This window comes from Colias philodice, chromosome 21 (genome assembly GCF_061535455.1).
Source record: "Colias philodice isolate Cphi_HAF_F1 chromosome 21, ilColPhil1 Martin Lab GWU primary, whole genome shotgun sequence".
Taxonomy (NCBI): Eukaryota; Metazoa; Arthropoda; class Insecta; order Lepidoptera; family Pieridae; genus Colias; species Colias philodice.
In genome coordinates this window covers 8,434,588-8,457,725 of record NC_143106.1, presented here as the reverse complement: position 1 = coordinate 8,457,725, position 23,138 = coordinate 8,434,588, and positions in this window count along the sequence as shown.

Genomic DNA, 23,138 nt, shown 5'->3' with positions numbered 1-23,138 from the left:
TAAAAAATAAAATGTATTAAGGCATATACTATAAAAAATATGTCACATCTGCACATAATATTTATCAATGGCTGGCGAGGCTTTTTGGCGCCAAGCCTGGCGACGTCTGGCTCCCTTCAGATGAAATCATTTTCCATGCTTTAAGAGATGTCATGCAAATTTTATAACGTTATTCTATGTTTAATGTACCTATTTTTATGAGATATCTGAAATCAATTTTTTATATTTCTTTGAACTATTGAGATCTACTGAAAGCAATACCGAAAATATTGATACTTAATATATTATTTATTTTTTTTAGAGCTTTGATCATCAATAATAATAATGAGCTATTTTAATACGTAGATACGTAGATATTATGTGTCATAAAAACTGACATGTAGGCATTGAGTTACTATGTTCTACGTACAATAATACCGAATGCATGTAGGTAGGTAATTGATTAGGGACGTTGCTAAAATAGCAGTACCTAAAGCTTTTTATTTTGGGTGCACCAGAAAACTATTTACGCAAACGCTTATAATTTTTAAGGCTTTTATAGGTAACTGATAATATTTTAATACAATATTATAAAGCTGAAGAGTTTGTTTGTTTATTTGTTTGTTTGAACGCGCTTATCTCAGGAACTACTGGTCCGATTTGAAAAATTGTTACGGTGTCAGATAGCCCATTTGTCGAGGAAGACTAAAGGCTATATATCATCACGCTCGCGCTAAGACCAACAGGAGTTGACTGCTGAGCACTGTGGGTAAAACCGCGGAGCTAGTTAATATATAAAACATCGTATGTAAGGTAAAGTGTAATGAATAGACTAGGCTAGATTCGGTGGATTTTTGAGATTGTTCACCTAGTCGTTACCTGCTTTCATGGTTAGGGAGCCAGGTGCAAATTTGGTTAACTATTTCCTCTCAAGAGATAATTCGTCAGACGCATGAGAGTATAGTATTATAAAGCCTCGTGAACGTCAGCTGGCGCTCGGTTGGGGGGTGAGCCTCCCACGCACATAGGAAAAAAAATTCATTCATTCATTTCCTCTCAGCTAAAAATTTGTCAAATTGTAGCTAACCCAATATCTCAACGAAAAAAAATAGTCAGCTGGTTACAACATGGTGTATTATACGTCAGCTGGTGTCTCGAACATGAAAGTTAAATTTAAAGAAAAATTTATTTTCCGTTATTTCCTCTCAAACAAAAATTTACCTGATGATAGCTTATATGTAACTGTGGATAAATATATATGTCAGCTGGCTGTATCTTGGTGGAAAAACTGTCAGCTGATACGGGAGGCTACAACCGCTCTTCCCCCCAACCGAGCTCCAGCTGACGTTCACGAGGCTTCATAATACTATACTTTGATGCATTTTACTAATTACCGCTTGAGAGGAACTTGGTCATAAAATCTGCTGCTGGCTCCCGGACCATCATTATTGATTCGATTTTATATCTCTACCTACCTACCTATTTTATATAATTAGGTATTATTTTAAAACTATAATATTTTGTTTACAATTTACTCACCTCACTCGTAATATTATAATAAAGGTATATCTACACATATCAGGTTAATATTAATAAGTAAGTATGTATGTATGTACAGTCATTTTCTATATTTAAGTTTAAGAAAACTGACATAAACAATATAGGTCATAAACAATATAACCTAAATCTCTTTTTCATCACAAAGATGGACAACTGAAATATATTCTGTCGCAAGTTAATTTTAAGCACAATTTCGCAAACAACTTTTAAGTTCAAAAGGGAGTTAATACATCAAAGGTTAAGTTACGGACCCCTAGTTAGCGAATAAGTTTAGAAGCATACCTTGAAATGCTTAAATTACTTCTGTTCATACCTTAAAAACAAAAATGAATACCATATTTTAGAAACAGTCTTATGAATATATCCGATTATTATAATATATGATTATTGAAGAAACTATAACGACCTCATAAAAATTTTATAAAACATATTATGTACAAAAATTAACTAACGACTTAACTATTTATTTTATTTATTTATTTATTATACTTTATTGCATTGAAAATCATAAATACACATAACAAAGACAATACTACAGAAACAGCAAAGGGCGGCCTTATCGCTAGGCAGCGATATCTACCAGGCAACCCAACAATCAGAGGAAATTTAACAATATGATGTGGGTAAGCAAAAATAAGGCAATACTAACTAACTAACTATTCCTAGTCCTATCGAATACACACAAAAACTTCAAAATCGATCAATCCGTTCTGAAGAGATTTAGCTTCAAACTGATACGGAAACCTTATACCTATACAAATTTAGCACAGCCCTTGATCCCGTACTGGCAAAGTATTAACCAATTTATTCAAAGGCGACAGCAGATAGATCGTAATTTGGTTAAAAAGGCCTTGATTAAATTCAGGACCACATGGCGTGCATGGCATGACGTTACACATCCTATCATTGATATAATATGATACTAGAAACGGCTTCCAATAAAATACTATGAATTATTTCTTAGTAGTGACAAAAAAACAGTGGTTATGCTAAAGACTCATAAAATTTTGTTAATTTACGATAAGTCAATTAGACAATTTAGTAAGTGTCTATTGACTTACCGCAAATTAAGGTGTAAGTAATGAATGAATTCGAGAGTTTTGATGTAACAGTCACATTTTATAAATCCTCCAGAATGAAGAATGAATGAAAAATTTCGATCATAATGCGGGATTCAAACCTGCGGTTTTCGCATTAGCAAACGTCTGACTACTCAGCTTATTTTTTTTTATTCTTGTAAGGATTTTAATGCTATGAAACTAAACATTAATATTATGTATCAACATTGTTAAGTGAAAAATGTAAAGTAAAAAGATGATTCCTCTTCATTTAACAATTATCATATTATATTTCATATTATTTATTTAGTCATTAAGGTAGGTACGTACTTTGCAAAAATACATTGTAGTTTGATTCGATGAAAATTGTGATAGAAATAATAGATCACTTCTAGCACTATAATTCCGTGATAACGCAGTTAATAGAAGGGCAATCAGCCATTTTCCCGCCGCAACATCGACCGTCGTATGTAATAACATGACTATGTGTGTGTGTATGTACATGTGTATATGGGGAACGAACTATTTATCAAACGTTTGTATTAAGTATCTTTGGAGAGACAAAATTATTTCATTTGCAACTTTTATTGGATAAAAGATGAGTTTGTATTACAAAGGATCTATCTAGAGAGCTTTATTATAAATTATTATCAAATTCAGTAACATAATCATTTTACCAAAAAAGCTCTGGCTTCAAAACGTTCTCAATATTAAAATGTTCCGTTAAATAATTTTTAATATAGTTTTAAACGACACACAAATTAGGATAGATTTCGAAGTTTTAAGTAAATAAATTTTTAAGGTTTTAATTTAGGTAAACAATGCGTAAAATAATAATCTTACTTCCACCATCTTCCACTCAATTTTGCGTGAAATTCTAAATACCTACCAAACCAAACATCCACTATAAAACGGCTACTTACTGTAATTTGAGTGATTTGCACTTAATTTGTGGCACGGTCTATAAGTGCATTAGCGATGTCTAGACATTTAATTAACTCGTATTATATAATAATCAACACTTCAGCGGAAGATAATTGAATTGTACCTCAAATTTCACTTAACTTCATAAGCGAAACTACGCAGAAAATTAGTAACTTTCCTTATTTTATTTTAATATAAGTTAGTAGCTTTCCCTGACTTCGCCTGCTTTGTAAAAAGTAGCCTATGTCACTCTCCTAATTATCTTCAGACACAAAAATCATAAAATCGAGCCGTTGCATTGTGAATGAAAGTTAAATAAGCACACACATTAACAATATTACTAAGATTATTTTTCCGACCCAAATATCGACCAATAGAATTGCCCGAATACCACACGAGCTTGAAAATTATCTGGCATTTCCCTCAAGGTTCCCTGCAAACAAATAAAGTCGTCAAGTTTTTCAGGAAAAATCACTCGCGCTTCGCACTCGTGATTTTTTAACCTTGACTAAAAACTTGACTCCTTCATTTGTTTGCGACGAACCTATCGGAAAATACCCGATAATTTTGAAGCTCTTGTGGTATTATAAGTGATTATTTTTCCGACCCAAATATCGACCAATAGAATTGCACCATTCGACGTCACGTGGTACAACCTACATGGTATTATACTGATAATTTTTTTGAAAATTTTCTCTGGTCGTTGACGTCAAACTGACAGGTTGAATTCAATTGTGAAATTATTGGCCGACATTTGGGACGGAAAAATAATCCCCCGAATACCACACGAGCTTGAAAATTATCTGGCATTTCCCTCAAGGTTCCTTTCCTTCCCTCCCTCAGGAAAAATCACTCGCGCTTCGCGCTCGTGATTTTTTAACCTGAAAAACTTGACTCCTTCATTTGTTTGCAACGAACCTATCGGAAAATACCCGATAATTTTGAAGCTCTTGTGGTATTATAAGTGAATATTTAAAACCAACTGTAGGTACATAATAAAGAACAGCGTATACAATAATATATATCTTCCGTAATAATTTTATGTTACCTTCATTACTGAGTTCGTGACCACAGTTAACTCTTCTGTTAATTTAATGAGAAGCTTTTTACATATTTTTTATTTTTTTAATTATTCGTTTATAGCAAATAGTTTTTCTACTTCAATAACAAGTATAAAAAGACAATAAATACTAAATGTATCCTAACTATTATAAATATTATATTACAACATCATGTCATAAAAACGGAGATTCGAATGAAACAAAATTGTTAAACGCCCCCATAATTTCATACAAACATTTCAAGATTAAATTTCATATTGCAGTTTATTAAAGTAGTATTCATGTTTTGGGGTAAAAATCCTTCAAAATTAGTCTTTTAATGTTAAATTATGAAATTTGTACTACAAAACCTTACTGCATTTCTGTGTAAATCTTGTTTTTCATACAGATATAATGAATACAAATAACAAAGTTGGCTTGATTCCAATTTAAAAACCTAGACCCAGTATGTCTATAGTGACCTACTATCGCGCATCTTGGACTTGTAAAATATGAAATGTTCCTTTTTGGATTCTTGTGCTTAGAATGAGAATGGGTAGGTAGGTACCTAGGACCTAACCAAGGATTCAAAAATCAGCCCTAAGTAGGTACTTTTTCAATCCTTGGTTAAAACTTATTCGTCGAATAATGTATAAAACTACCATTTAAAAACGTATTCTAATTGCCCGTATTTGACAGTTTATGTGACATTTTAATTTTATCGTGTAATACTTTATTGGACGGATTAGTTTTATCCAAGCATTGAAAAATCGGCCCTTACTTAAAGAGAATTGATCCGGCAAATAATAGCCTATATTTTTCGGTACAGATTATAGATGTCGTTTCGAATTATATTTTTTTTTCAAAAGGTAGTAGTAGTAAGTAGTAGTTTTTTAGTTTATTCGTTACATAGAAAAATTAAGATATTGCATGTTTATAATATAACGGCCTTACTAATAAAAAGTTAAACAATGGATAAATTTCTACCATTTTCTACCATAGCTGTGTCCTGCTCTTGCTCACATGAAACGTCAATCATAAATACAAGACTATTATTACTAAGGTTATTGCACTAACTAATCCATTGCAAAGCGAATTGGTAATATTTTATTAGTAAGACCGTACGTGTAGATAGATTGATAAGTAGTAACATGTTATGATATTACATTATAAAGAGTTCAATGCATTTTTAAACTAAAATAAAATAAAATACAATATGCAATTTTACAATTCAAACAAATCATTGGAAAGATAACATTAAAATTCTCAAAACAACATTTCTTATCTGTATAACCTGTAATACATCTAAATTCATACAGCGTTGCATGGGCGTAGCTAGCCATGGGCTCAGGGTGGGGCAATCATATAAAATAATATGTATCTAGAAACAGTACCCGAAGTCTTATCCCGGTTAAATTTTAGGGTTCCAAACTTCAAAAAGAAAAATCGGAACCCATATAGGATCACTTTGTTGTCCGTCTGTCTGCCTGTTTATCTTTAAACTTTTTTCTCAGGAACGCGTAGAGATATGAAGCTGAAATGAATATTAAATACTAATGTCTACCGTCCCTTGAAGCTGTGAAAAAAATCAAACTTAGAAACCAACGCAAATAAAAGATACAGCCTGTATTATGCTGTAAATTTTCGCAAATTGCGACTTTCGCAAGGGAATCATAACCTACAGGGTACTTTCCGTGAACACAGAATCTTGAAATTTGGTAAGAAGCAACATCTTATATGACAGATACAAGAATAATAATTGTGAAAAGTATAAATTTTTTGTAACAACATATAAGCAGGCTCATACGCAACCATCGGTGCGCAAGTTCAACTCGCGGTTTTTATTTCATACTAGCAATGCCCTGCGGTTTCACCCGCATAAATAGCGATATCGTGACAAAAGTCTACTATAGGTCGGACTATAGGTTTAATTTTTAATCACATGAAAATCACCTTTACCCCGTCCCGCACTACGCTGTTCATTGTATTAAACTGTATACCTACTATTCTCTGTAGATTGACACTTTTAAAAATTCGTTATATCTTTTGAATGGAATATCCAAATCTTTTCATTTAAAAAGTATTTTGCTGGTATTGAAACAGTCTATAATAAAACATCATTTAATGGGATAAGGATTAATAAATAAATGTGTATGCATAACATGGTTTGATTACTGTCGGCACTTCTATTTACTTTGAAAACGTAAAAAAGTTGTTGTACAGTAACATAACTACTGAAGATGGACATATGGTATCGCGGACTTCCTTGTAGGTATTGATCCATTCTATAATACCGTAGAACATTTTTTTGTTCTATCTTCAATAGATTCCGCAGCGCACGCGATGACAGAATTTTTATTAAGGAATTTTTTACACCTTGGGTTACATTATTGCATTTTTGGTAAGGATCTCTATTTTTTTTGAAAATGCAATATAGCCTATGCTCAGTGAAGATGCAGCTTTCTAATGGTGAAAGAATTTTTGAAATCGGTCCAGTAGTTTATGCGTGAAAACCATACATACATACATAATTACAAACCTTTCCTCTTTATAATATTACAAAATGGTCAGAAGGGTCTGGCCGGGTGTTGTCTCTACAACACCCGGCCTTGTATCAAGAAATAAGTTAACAGTTGTGTCTTCTAGATACTACATGGATGTAGTTAATAGTAGACAAAACCAAAAAACCGGCCAAGTGCGAATCGAACTCACGCACCGAGGGTTCTATACAAACATGTTTTTTTTTTGTTAAGTACTTAAAATTTATGCTTTTCGCAATTTTTTTTTATATGCGCTATAAGAAGTTACTTAATACAGCTTCTGGTTTCACGGGAAGTAGGTAGTAGTAAGTACCCTGTAGGTTTTGTTCCTTGGGACCCTTTAGATTCTTGAATTTTTTTTAGCAAAAGCGGCTGTATCTTTTTGATTGCTTTGCCTAGTAGTGGATTTTTCATTTTTTTTTTGCTTCAAGGGACCTTAGATTTGAGTATTCGATAATGTTTTAAGCAATACATCCACGCGTTCCTGATAAAAAAAGGTGTTGACAGACAGACGGACATGAAAGTAATCCCAATAAGGGTTCCGCTTTTTCCTTTTGGTGGTTCAGAACCTTAAACATATGTTTGGGGCTACTTTATTATACAGTTTAGCTTTCTATAAATACAATAATTTGATTTATTAATTTCTTTTTTACCATGAAATATAGTTTAAAAAGTTTTTGGCCAATATCTAAAAACTATCCACTTTGGGGCAAAAGTTATTATAGGTCTACCAGAATCTGATGGCATATTTATATTTAAGAAATAAAAGATTTTTATGTGGCAACTTATTTGACAACTATCAAATTGGATGTCAAATTATTTGTCTTTTTTGCAGTTGATGAATAATTTTTAGGTTTTTTTCTAAAAAATCTTCGAAAATGTCGAAAAAGCCGCTGCGATCACAAGCAAGAGGTGTTGTTTATAATGTGTATAGAAAAACATTCGATGAAGAAGGGTCAAACACATCACAATTTTCAATTTTGAAGATTTTATTGGTAAATTGGACTTACCCGTTTTGATACTATAAATTAAAAAATATTATATGTAGTTAGGTAACTATAATATTGTTTGTTGATTAGAATATAATTTTATGAAAACTTATTACAGGAGTTTCCAATACGGCTATTCGTCAAGTCCAAGCTGTCCAAGTCAATTTTATAATGTGTGTCTGTTAATACTTACGAAAATAAACATAATTTTATTTTATTTTTATTTTATTTTATAAAAAATTATAAGCAGTTTTGATCTACATTATCATTATATCGATATTTTCACATAGCATACTGGTAATGAATATACAAATATAGGTATGTGTAAATAATAATATGTATTACCTGTATAAAAGTAATTTGTATAATTGTATATTATACATGTAAGTATGTACCTACATAATATTAAGTGGATGTATTGTGTATTGCTTATGTAATGTGAGTAATGATATTGAGGACAAAATAAAAAATAAGCAGTATCAAGATCGTTCAGTCCATTTTCCCTAGGGTTGTACACTCAAAATTTTGATTTCCCTAATTGCCATCAGATTCTGGTTTACCTATAATGTAACCTTTTTTGTAGAGAATAAAATTTCGCATCTTTTCTACCTTGTAAACTTTTCGTGAAACTGAATGTTTTCTGTGTATAGAATATATTTTTTGAGTATAGAACGTTTAATGTAGAAATGCCCCGGGCGGCCGAAATAAACTACTTACCTATAAATTTTTAAGCACTACAGCACATTTTTTTTAGTTTGTTGAATTTGTACCATTATATTATACTATGCATACCTTGAAATTTTCAACAAAACGCCCAGTAGTCCAACATTAAACGTTCAATAACTCGAAAAGTACGGGCATTAGAAAACAAAATCAAACAAATGCTGTAGAGTGTAGAAAATAAAGTGCTCTTAAAAAATGAATGCATTTTATTGATTAATCAAATATTTTAAGAGTTATTAGCCAAAAACGATAAACCTTCATTAAATAGGCCATAAATCGTAAACGGTAAGTTTTACAAAAAAGTTTACAAGGTGAAAAAGATGCGAAATTTAATTCTCTACAAAAAAGTAATATAATTTTTTCCCTAAAGTAGATAGTTTCCGAGAAATTGTAGAAAAAGATTGCGTTTGTGTACGCATAAGATAAATCGTACCAGCTTTTTGTTTTGATCGCATTTTTTTATGTTGACTGACGACTTTTGAGTGTGAATTTCTTACAAATATTAAGTATATAGTTAGTACCTAGATAGTTTAGTTTTTTAAATTTGGTTAGGTACCTTCCAGGTCGGAGCCAGGGTGGGGCAAGTGCCCCACCCTGCCCCACCGTGGCTACGCCCATGCAGCGTTGAGATAGACTTATAATAGTAGCACAGTATTACAATATTATTTCAGTAGTAAGACTTCGCTAGTAAAGCTTGCGCTAAGGTAAAGCATAATACAGTTTTAATATTATGAAGTACCTATTGTATAATATTTAAAACTATATATTGATACATTAATATTACCTTATACATCTCTACATCTATACTAATATTATAAAGTTGAAGAGTTTGTTTATTTGAACGCGCTAATCTCAGGAAAATTGGTCCGATTTGAAAAATTCTTTCGGTGTTAGATCGCCCATTCTCTTCCCAATCTCTTCGAGATTAACTTGAAAATCATCGGTAATTCTGTCCACCACGCTGTCCAAATGCTTTTTTGATTCTCATGACGATAATATTTGAAACTAGCGGTCCGCCCCGGTTTCGCCCGTGGTACATGCTTACGTTGTCTCTCGATACGAACCATCCTCGTACTTCAAGGAATATTAATAAAATAATTAATGAAATTGTTTCAGCCGTTCTCGAGTTTTGCGCTTACCAACACATTTAACGATTCATTTTTATTGTATACCTCTGGATGCATTCAATAAAACATATATTTAGTAACTATGGCACCAGTCCTTAAAAAAACAACCAAACACATATAATATGGTTTGGACATAATATACATATATACACATAATATATGCACATTTGAACTCACAGTACCTACCCATATCTATTTAATTCTAAAGTCTAAAGAGAAGGTACATAGAGACAAAGAAAATTAAATTCGAATCTCCAGGGAAGGAGATTATAACTATCAGATGTCAAATATAACGGATATCAATTATCGATTTGAAAATCGTTGACTCCCTTCGACTTGAATTAAAATAACTTGACGTTTGGTGTGAAGGAAATTATGTGATAATTTAATAATTATTTAGTTAGGTATTTAGAAAATATAAATTTAATTATATTAACTACTTACAATATTAAATAAAAGGGCTTTTATAGACTTGTATTACTTTTATACTCTATTCAATATATACTTTACCTTGTATTTCTCAGAATTTCGGTTACCAAAGTACTAAAAATATATATCTTAATTTATTTTTACCTTACAGGCTAAATATATCTTTACAATTTCCTCTATCAAGGCTCGGAAATTTAATAACTTTTCCAAAGATTTTTATCACCGGTTTTGAATGTCACTTCAATCAAGAATTTTCGAGAAACTCGAAAGTAACTCCCTTGAAACTCATTTTAGTTAAAACAATTTTTATTTATAGACGATATAAAAAAAGTAATATAAGATGATAATAAATATACTTATTTTTAAATATATTATGTATCGCTCTCATACGGATGTCGGATAACCTGTATTGACTCTCTTTAGGTTTAATCGTATGAGATGGATAGTTTTTATAACTCAAAATACATTCCAACTTAGCTCATCTATACTAATCTTATAAAGCTGAAGAGTTTGTTTGTTTGTTTGAACGCGCTAATCTCGGGAACTTACTGGTCCGATTTGAAAAATTCTTTCGCTGTTAGATAGCTCATTTATCGAGTAAGGTATCATGGCTATGTATCATTACGCTACGACCAACAGGAGTGAAGCCACGGGGGTGAAACCGCGCGGAGCAGCTAGTAATACATATAATGTAGACAGCTTTCACTGATATTTATGGTAAGATATTTGACTATCCTAGATTCTAAATTATGGTTCCTATAGATAACACCATCAGTTTCTCCAATTCCGCCTCAACGTATACCTTGGACCCACTCATTCAGTTCAGATCAGTGAGCGGAAACATATTAATATTTGACTGAATATAAAATTGTGGGACGTAATACTTTTAACACGACACATAGGCGCCTTCCTTTCTACACGTGTGACTCACTATAGTGAGGTTCTGGGTTTTATTCTCGGTGATTTATACAAAAAAAGACGTGTGGCACTCGGGGACTGCCGCGGTAAAGCTATTGCATAGCATGCCTTCAAGCCACATCTCCATGTCCGTCGGAGAGGGGAGCGTGAGGTTTTTTCGTTACGGAATTTCTAGATTCGGTCCCCGCGCTAAAGGTCCGCGGTAGAAGCTATGCAATAGCTTAAAAAAACAACATTTTTGTCTCGAACAAATCGCAGTTAACAAAATGAAAAAAAAATGCCAAATACTACAGTATAATCGTAAAGACATCACCATGACACAGATTAGATTAGTATCTAGTTATCTCTTTTGTATTAGGTCTAGGGACCATGATGTCACAAAGCAGTGTTATTTCCAGTGTGGAAAAGTTATGACAGTAGACCACCTCTCTTATTTGTTCAGCCTGAAAATAATACTGCTTTAAGACATCACGGTAACATCCTTGATAATTTCACCTTATAAAGAACATAAATCCTTTTGACTATTTGCAACAGCCAGCGGCTATTATTTCCTCGTGGTACAAACATCAGAGAGCATGAATGCCAAAGTCGGCATTATTATTCAAGACTTGTCTGAATTCCGTGTCTGTTTTTGATAGACAATTGCAAGCCTACAAAATGTGCAGGCTCACAATTCGTATCGCTGCAACAGTGACTGTGTTTGCAATTTTAAGAGTAGGGTTTCGGTAGATGAGAGGTGTAACGTGAGGTTTCATTGTATACTAGCGGTCCGCCCCGGCTTCGCCCGTGGTACATATTTATGTTTTCTCTACATAAGAACCATCCTGGTACTTCAAGGAATATAATAAAAAAAGAATTATCGAAATCGGTTCAGCCGTTCTCAAGTTATGCGCTTACCAACACATGTTGCGATTCATTTTTATATATAAGATCTGTGTATGTGTCAAGAAATCTTGTTAGGTAAAATAGTGAAAATTGCATATAAAATATATCTACTTAGGTAGTTTAATTTAGGTAGCATCAGAATTCAAGGATCCAGCCAATTATAGAATATGTTTTACGGTATATTTCCACGGTGATTTAGCAATAAATAATTGTGTAATTGTTGTGAAAAATTCTTCATGCATTTAAACCTCTATACGTGTACTATATATGTACAAACTGTCTATATCCTAATATCCGAAAGATGGCCGTTAGTAAAAAAGCTTCAGACATTTAAACAGGACATAGCTAGGCTAGTCTCTTTCCAAATCATACCCTTTCTTACATAATTCATTTACGTATGACAATCTTATATATAAAAATGAATCGCAAAATGTGTTGGTAAGCGCATAACTCGAGAACGGCTGAACCGATTTCGATAATTCTTTTTTTATTATATTCCTTGAAGTACGAGGATGGTTCTTATGTAGAGAAAACGTAAATATTATGTACCACGGGCGAAGCCGGGGCGGACCTCTAGTTTAAAATAATTATTAAATCTTCTAACCAACAAGGATCGCAAACAAACCTCTGCGCCAAAATCACTATAAAGTCACTACATATAGAACATATTAATCCATCAATATGTCGAGATACACTACCGTTTACAATTAACCCTTCATTTCTATTTACCCCTTATCAAGTCCATATCTATTATATCAGCTGAATAGCCGACTACACAAGCCTTTAATAAATCTCAATTGAAAGGGAAAATTTATAAAACCAGCCCCCCTAGTCAAGTGGCTTTCTGTTAGCGTAGCGTTCAATAGAATAGACTACGAATGTATGAGATTGACGTAGGCTGTAGATAAACTACAGCTTACAAATCTACAAATATACAGCTTACGTCAATCTCATACATTCGTAGTCTATTCTATTGAACGCTACGCTAACAGAAAGCCACTTGACTAGGGGGGCTGTACAGATAATTACGGCTGCGCTCTATGGAAATGTTTTGTTTTTCTAGAGCTTTCTAAACTTAATTTACAAACCATTAAAGATAATACATTTTTCTGAATAAATCTGGATATAAATAATCTTTAAGAAATAAAATCTCAACATCAGCTGTACCTACCTACTTTTAGCAATAGAGTTTCATTAGAATAAATATATGATTAGCCCATTGTGCGCTGTTACAGACTTGTTATTTCCTCCAGGAATAAACCTAAGACCAGAGATTACTTAATAGTTACTACGTAACTAAGACGCTACAGCTCTATTAAATGTTGAAAACTTTAATAAAACAGAACGAAAATAGACACAAAATAAAAATAAGGACATTTACACCGAATCTAGTATAATTAATTTCATATCCATTAGACAGGTTATTAACAAATCTCAACACCAATTTTTCGCATGACTACCGTACACAAGAAATCTTTACCTACCGTCAAATTCGAAAAACAAACCCCTAATTAACACCCTTTGTTTAGAACTCTCCAACTTTATCCAATATCCGCGAAGCCGAAATTCATTTGTGGATAAAAACAATGGAATAATAAAGTGGATAAAATAAATAATTGTTGAGGCAATTAAAATTTACGGCGGTCGTTAAAGCGAACGTTAATTGCGATCGCAACGGGTGGATTTTTAAATATATTCTTATAGTATATTGTAGATATGTGATATTCATTGTGCCTTCATATTCGATCTTTGTTATTTATTATTAACTAGCTGCGCTCCGCGGTTTCACCCGCATGGCTCCGCTCATGTTGGTCTCAGCGTGATGATATAGGTAATATAGCCTTCCTCAATGAATGGGCTATCTAACACCGAAAGAATTTTTCAAATCGGACCAGTAGTTCCTGAGATTAGCGCGTTCAAATAAACAAACAAACTCTTCAGCTTTATAATATTAGTATAGATTTTCTACTGTGTGTTATAGTAGCTGTGCTCTGCGATTTTACCCTATGGCCAGCCATATTCCTTCATAAATTGACTCTGTAACACTGAAAGAATTTTTCAAACGGGAAAATGATACTTACAATTTGATCAGTAGTTCCTGAGATTATTGTATTCAAACAACTAAACATTGGTTTATATTATTAGGATGAAAAAAAAAACATATTATATCATAGGTATGTAATATATTCTGTTTTTTGCTTATAATCTAAGTTGCTCTTACAAGCTTTATATCAACTCGATCAGCTTTTCAAAAGGCTTGGCAGCGTGTAATAAACACCAATACAGATTTACACAAATGTTATATTGACATAATGTAATGTAATCCATAAAATAATGTAATATAATAATGTAATATAATATGTAATACATAATGTAATCCACAAAACAGTTAATAGCCATTATATTTCCGTTAGGCCAATAATTGCTTCTTAATTGCCGCTTAAACCAATTTACGGGTGGGATTTACCATTCGATAGATGTATAACTCCGCTTTATGAGGAATAGGGATTGATTGTAATGATAAAAATGTACAGTAAATAAACAAAAATATACAGTAAATAAACACTCATTTGAAGAACAGCCCCCCTAGACAAGTGGCTTTCTATTAGCGTAAAGTTCAATAGAATAGATTATGAATGTATGAGATTGACGTTTGATTACGACGACGACGACGATTGATTACGTCAAGCATGTTACCGTTTAGACTCGATTTTGACCAACTTTTAATGGACAGATTTAATTGAAACTCTACATTTATCAAGGATCGGTGACAATTCAATAATTTCATGAGTTTAAGCGTTTATTTTCAGTGTATTAACTATAGATATTTCATATTTATTAATTATAATTGCATTGCATAGTTCTTTTGCCTACGCAATACTTACTATTTGTATATCATAACTAGCGGTCCGCCCCGGCTTCGCCCGTGGTACATATGAAAAATAGATGTTGACCGATTCTCAGACTTACCCGATATGCACAGAAAATTTCATGAGAATCGGTCCACCCGTTTCGGAGGAGTATGCAGACTAACATTGTGACACGAGAATTTTATATATATAAGAAGATATACCTACGCTACAACTATACATACACATATATATTGTGTTTTAATCAAACTGCATCTATCACTAAAAATTCCAGCATATTCTTTCGCAAATACCTCGAAAGCCTATGCATTTTTTATCTGGTGGCAAACCTTACTTACACTCGGTTACCATATTCCAACTATGTTATTGGACAGCAATTCTCAGCAGGTTATGTTTTGTTACATAAACTTTACGAATAATACAAATAAAATATAATTAAGAAGTCAGTATTCATTTTATAAAAAATGTAGGTAGTGTTGTGTAGACGTGTGATAGCAGATTTAATTTGATTAAATAAGTAATTTATATAAGTATTTCTTCTTTTTGGCAAGTGCCTATTCAGCGTTGATCTGTTTAAAATCATGGATTGAACTAATAATACGTTATTAAGTGCCAAGAATATAAACTGATGCTTTAATCAAATCCGTTCACCGTAATATTGAAACACAATGAAAATAAAGGGTATTTAAGCGCAAATTTTCATAGCCATTTGCATAACAGTAGACCGTGGTTCGCCAATAACAAGCAGTTTAATTTGTTAGTGTTAATATGCATAGCTTATGTATTTATGGCATTATATTCACCCTTTGACGTTCCAATTATGTAGCTAGGAAGCTGTTTAGAGCACTTATTATTAAATGTAATCGTTGTTTTCCAGGAAATACTGGAACGATGCAAAAATAAAAGATATTTCAACCATTATTGTTTTATCAACAGAACCAGGGCGCAAATATTATTAAAAGCGTAGGATGTAAAAAATGTGTGCGTGTACTAGTGTAGGACATACGTAAGAAGTGAAACTTCTTTATGACCTTATTTTTAAAAAAATAATTGACTTTAAGCAACTTAACAGAAATACGTCGAATCACGCGTGGTAGGAATAAGAAAAAGATGGCGCGTAACGGAAAAATGTCACGCGTAACGAAAAAATGTTACACAAAAATGTTTTCCAACCCCGATTTAAAGAAGTTTCACTTCAAAAATTCAAATTTGTCATATACAAACTTATAGTATTAGAAAAATTGGTAACAATAAGAAAATATTTAAAATAACATATTATAATATAATAATACCTTTTTGTAACCGGAATATCATCCCATTTATTGATATTCTAATTCATATTCTAATACACTTTCCTTATTCGATACAATTAACATTCCAATTATTTAATAAGGCCACCAAATTGTTCATTAAACGTACCCCTGAGTCACGTTTTTATAGCCAATGAATTTTCCATCCTTGTGTCTAAGTAATTAAAATGTACGACACATTAGCGGTGAAATATTACTTACTAATACCTACAGACTAAAGTGTATAAAATCTTATTCTATCCTACTATAATAATATAAACCTTTATTCAGACACACAAAAAGGATACCAGCAGCACGGTCTCTTTTCCCAATCCTGGCAAAATCAGCTCCTCCATCTTCCTTCACTCTCTTCTGGACGGCTGGTCTATACTACTAACCTATACTTAATATTATAAAGCTGAAGAGTTTGTTTCTTTGATTGTACGCGCTAATCTCAGGAACTACTGGTCCTATTTGAAAAATTCTTTCGGTGATAGATAGCTTATTTATCGAGGAATATTAAGACCAACAGGAGCGGACTACTGCGGGTAAAACCGCAGGACACAGGTAGTATATTATTATAAATAGAAAAGTTTGTAAGGTTGAATACCTAGATGGATGGATATAATATAAACTGATGCGATCTGAACTAAATTTTATATACCTACAGATATTATATTGAAGGAAGTCACACACCATATTATTTCCATAGAAACATACGTAAAACACTCCTCTTTTTATACTGTTTTTATCTAACATTCATACCAATATTTACCATATCCGACCACTGGCCGGTACATTCTGTTCTATTCGTATCCCTTATCAAAGCACTAGCTCATAGCAAACAGTGAGCATGAATAATTCATAGCGGAATGTCTAGCGTTTGCCTCGAAGACGACTCTTGAATCCCGATGTTTCGCACCATATTGTCTTACTATTTTTATGGGTGTAGGGACAATTGGCGGCAATTTGCTGGTGTTAGTAAGTAAATAGAAAAAGTATTTGGGAATAATGTTATGTGTGAAATTGCTTTGTATTGATTGTACTGATTCAGACAGAGTCATTCGTTTAAGAGGGATATTAATTAGGCATCTTCGTTCTTCGAAGGCTTCAAGAATCAATGTTTATTTATTTATTTATAAATTCTTTATTGCACTTAAAGAGAATAAAAAAGAAATACAGACACTTAAATATAGCTTAAACTAAGTACAAATGGCGGTCTTATCGCTTTAGAGCGATTTCTTCCAGACAACCTTTGGTACAGTAAAGGAAAAAGTACCTATAAAATAAAATAAATGGGTAGTGCAATAATAAATAATAATAGTAGGGAAAATATACACATACATATTTATATTGTTATTGATAATAAATAGTGAAAGGGAAAGAGAAATACAAAATACCATAATATGACATAATACATAGTAATTAATAATTTAATAATAAGTATATTATAATTTATGTAATGTTATAGCTAGTATGCCGATAATTGCATCCCTGCTAATGTGAAAAATGCTTTAAACTTTACAATTAGTAATGGAAATTCTGAGTTCAATACCTGGTGGAACTTGGAAATAGTTCCAGTATGTCTGTATATACTAGACCAATCCTGTATACTCGACCGTAAATGTATTTCTGCTCAATACAGCCATTCCCATCAAGGGGTACTGAAAATCAAGTATATTTTTGACCAATGGTATACAATAAAAAGTAACTATTTCAACATTAAAGGCAACAATTTTCACACTCAATTGTTTCAGTTATCAGCTAGAACATGGTCGTTCGTGCGGAAATAATAATAATTATGATAATGTGCCATCATCCACCGTGGCAAGGGAACAATTAATGTCATTAATTTGTATAATTAAACTCCATTAAATCCTTTGAAAGTGCCCAGTTTTAAATTAACTGCATGTTTTCGGTTTATACGCTCGAATTCCTTTGATGGCTTGTTGGAATAACTTCTCAATTAAAGCTATTATATTCATGATATTATATGTATACTAGATTTCCGCCCGCGGCTTCGCCCGCGTTTGCAAAGGAAAACCCGCATAGTTCCCGTTCCCGTGGGATTTCCGGGATAAAAACTATCCTATGTGTTAATCCAAGTTACCCTCTATATGTGTGCTAAATTTCATTGTAATCGGTTCAGTAGTTTTTACGTGAAAGAGTAACAAACATCCATACATCCATACATCCATACAAACTTTCGCCTTTATAATATATATTAGATATTAGATGTAGAGAACGTTGTTTAATAAAATGGGTAGATAATTAGATATCAACAGCATCTTCTTATGAACCAAAAGAACAACTGTAGAGTTTCTTGCTGGCTCCACTCTGTAGAAACTGCTTTCCGAACCGGTATTTTTTCTTGACGATTCTGAAAGAAGTCTAGGTCTAAGTCTAAATATACGAGTTTTTGTTTGTTGATTTTGTGTATCGAATCCTCTCGTGCAGTACCTATACAGTAGATGCATGTGTTGCTGAATTCAAACTTCAAATATATGTATTTTTGATATCTTTAAGCTAAATTTTAACATACTCATCTTTTCTTTATAAATGTATTGAGTTTAATACTATGAGCACAATTTCCTAAATAGATACATAATTTACCTAATACACATCTATTACACTAGAAGCAGACAATAGTCACAGAATATTTGTCCAGTAGTTACATCAAACCAACTCTCTGATAACTACACCATTAACTATTAAGCCATCTTCACGAAACAGTATCAAACGGCATATCAAATAGTACCATTAGCCAAGAATGAATATTAATTTTAGGGATGTAACGATACATGATTTTGCCGATACGATACCGATACCGATATTTGTAGTAATGTATCGGCGATACCGATACCGATACCGATATCGATGGCTTGGTAGAAAAATAAATTGTGAATTAAGCATAAAAAGTTACCAACATTTAACAGAGACTCAACTATTAATCGTATTCTTTTAAATAAAAATGCCAAATCAAAAAACAACAAAACCATTTATTTTAGTATTATTATTTTGCAAAGTCAGTTAAACTTTAAGTAATACACATACAATCAGTACCTAATAAAAGTTTACTATTGGTAGTTTTTTCAGAAAACTAAGTGCGCACGCGCGGGCGGCCTTCCGCATCGTTCATTGGGCGCGGTTTTTTGAATTGTTTGATATCGGTATCGGTTGTTTTATTATCGGCGATACCAATATATCGGCTTGCCGATTAATCGGCCGATATATCGGTATCGGTATCGGTATCGTTACATCCCTAATTAATTTCAATTAAATTTTCCCGAATTTAGGCTCAATATGACCTAAAAAATAATCCAAACATCTTTAAAACGAATTTCGCAGAAACATTGACGGACGATCTTCAGCTAAAATAATACGGGGATTGTGGAAAAAATTCTCTTCTTAATTTTTTTCCAAATAATAAAGTCGAGTGTCAAAGGGCTGGAACAGAATGGAGCGCTCGTGAGCGGCGACGGAAGTTTTGTTTGTAGTTGTAGACGGGCGGTTGAAATGCTTCTTTCTTTGAATTAAATAATGATAAGTAACAAAATTTTCCTTTACACTACAATTAGTATATGAATAAAAGTGATACTAACAATTTCTCAATAATTCAACCTTCTGTGCATTATCCACAAAGCAGAGTCAGTGTAAGAAAATAAACAAAATGTTGTGGGATAACAAAAACAAAACAAAGAATATTAAAATTATTTACGTTATATCTACTCATATTAACAATTTTGCCCGATGAATTCCATCGAATTTTTTTTATAAATTACTTCATCCATTATTCTTGCCGGGATTTTCCAGTAAGTAGTAATTACGTATAATATTATCATGACTCCTGTTGAAATATTTAACAAAACACTTATACTATTGCTCCCACTAAAATGTTATTCAAAAACGCTCGTTTACACTACACGGAATACTAAGGAAGAGTTAATTAAGCCTTCCTTATTATAATCGCGAACTGTACTTACCTTTCCCTGCTGCAGATTTTTCCCTAAATTAAGAAATTTTTTAAAGCATTCTAGCTTCCTGGGGGAATTTTTGCAAACAATTTTCTTTGATAAATTTTTTAAAGGCTTATCTTTTGTGAAAATTTGACCTTTTGATAAGGTATACGAAGCCCTAAAATAAATAAAATGACTAATTTATTTGATGATAAATTTCCAAAAGATAGTCTATTTATAAAACAGCACAAATATTCTACGAATCCAGGATAAAACGACAACAATTTATTTAAAAAATACCAGATAATTCGCGTAATCCTGGCGTTATCGGCGTTTAAAAATGTTACAAAAATAGTATTGGAATTCCAGAATGTTCCAGCAAATTCTCGTAAATAATTCCACTGAGCACTTACCGAAATAGCGCTAAGTGCTAAAGTGTAACTGTTATGACTTCGGCTAATCCTATTAAGTCGGTACCCACTTAAGTTCCATGTGGTTTAGTGAATAACCTGACCATACATATACTAGTCTATGCGTAAAATCTATACTAATATTATAAATGCGAAAGTAACTCTGTCTGTCTGTCTGTTACTCAATCACGCCTAAACTACTGAACCAATTTTCATGTTTGGTATGGAGATATTTTGATACCCGAGAAAGGACATAGGCTACTTTTTATCTCATTATGCAGTGCACAGTCTCAGAATAGAACGAATTCAAAAGCGTTTTCTAAAACATCTTGCATTTTCGGTAGGAAAATCCAAGGAATTGAGAAGCTATAATAACCGTCTAACTCATTTCAAAATTAAAAACTTAGATAAAAGAAGAAACGCATTAGACTTAATGTACTTATTTAAAATTTTAAATGGTCATATTAACTGTTCGGCGTTGCTATCTAAATTTAAGTTAAAGTTCCTTTTAAATATCCACGAAATCCCGTTAACCTTCTATCTGCCCCATTACGTAAGACTGTCCTTGGTTCCAGTTCTCCGATTCCTAGACTCTGTAGAATTTACAATGAATTTGCTAAAGACCTAGATATATTCTCCCTTAGGTTAAATAAATTTAAGTACCTTGTCCATCACTTAGTTTAAGTTTTTAGATTAATTTTTTGTTTCCTGTATAAAACCTTTTAAAATTTAAATGTATGCATGTGGTGTTTACCTACCTTAAATTGTACACTTAGTTTTAAGATTAATTTTATATATTATATACTTGTTTATTTTGTGTAACAATTACTGGTAAACCTAATAAATAAATAAATAAATAAATAAATCCCGGGAGAATGACGTAATCCCAGAAATCCCACGGGAACGGGAACTATGCGGGTTTTTCTTTGACTGCGCGGGCGAAGCCGCGCGCGGAAACCTAGTTTTATATGTATAAATTAGAATTGACTAAAATTTCTTCGTAACAACACTCCCAACGATTGTAAGTTGTTACAATGCCTAGCTTAAGAGACACCAGTTTTATGTACTGTTATATTCATTACCATAATATAAGTACAAGAATAACGTTCTTCAAAACTTTTCACTAGGGCGGCCATAGCAATCTTGCCACTTTGCAAATAAAGGTTCATTGAAATTATAATATCATTTAAGTGCTAACGTTATTTACCAAAGTTATATTTTCTACAACATGATTAAAAAAATATCCACACACATAGAAAGATGCACAATGAAGCTAACAATTAGGCGTTATTAAATCCCTTGTATTTTCATTGCAAAATATCCAAGAAGTAAAAGGCATAATTAACCTTAATTCCTTGTCCATTGCAATTAAAACATCTAAAGAAAATGAGTTTATGCGATAAAAACAATAGAATACTTAACACAAAACATGATGTCCAATAACAAAAATATTCAGTCAAAGTCTGATGGTATGCTTTGACACACAAATCGTGAACATTCCTTCGAGTGCATATTACTTCCTCATTCCGATTCTAGACAAAGGATTGCTGGTTCTAGCTATCTATGTGAACCAATATGATGTAGATTCACAACGCTAATATAAGCTAGACAGCGATTTTAAAATGATGGAAGTTCCTTGATGGATGTTCATCTAAATACAAAAATGGGACAAAGAATAATCGATTAAGCTTCTTTCCGCGCACAACTAATTTATGGAACGAACTTCCCCATGCGGTGTTTCCAAACGGTTACGACTTAGGGACCTTCAAGAAAAGAGCGTACTCCTACCTTAAAGGCCGGCAACGCACTGACAATGTCCCCGGCATTGCTGGTGCCTATGGGCGACGCAGTGCACTTAACATCAGGTGACGCGTCTGCTCTGTTGCCTCCTCTTATATAAAAAAAACCGGCCAAGTGCGAGTCGGGCTCGCGCACAAAGGGTTCCGTAGCAGCAAATATAATAAATTACAGTTAAATCAACCTATCTCAAAAACTATAAGAGATACTTTGATCAAACCAAAAATCGTTGAAAGAGTTAATTAGCATGCATCACCTCTATTTTTTTTAGAATTTTATACCCCGTAGTTATAAAAATAGAGGGGGGGGGACATACTTTTTACGACTTTGAGAGCTGATATCTCAAAAACCGTTCACTTTAAGAAAAATGTTTTTTAGAAAACTTTATATCATTTTAAAAGACCTTTCCATTGATACCCCACACGGGTATGTACATCGAAAAAAAAAATTTCATCCCTCAGTTACATGTATGGGGGGCCCCACCCCCAATTCTTTTTTTTACTATTTAGTGTCATATTTTTGTAGCGGTTCATACAACACATATTCCCATCAAATTTCATCACTGTAGTACTTATAGTTTCCGAGTAAATCGGCTGTGACAGACGGACAGACGGACAGACGGACAGACGGACATGACGAAACTA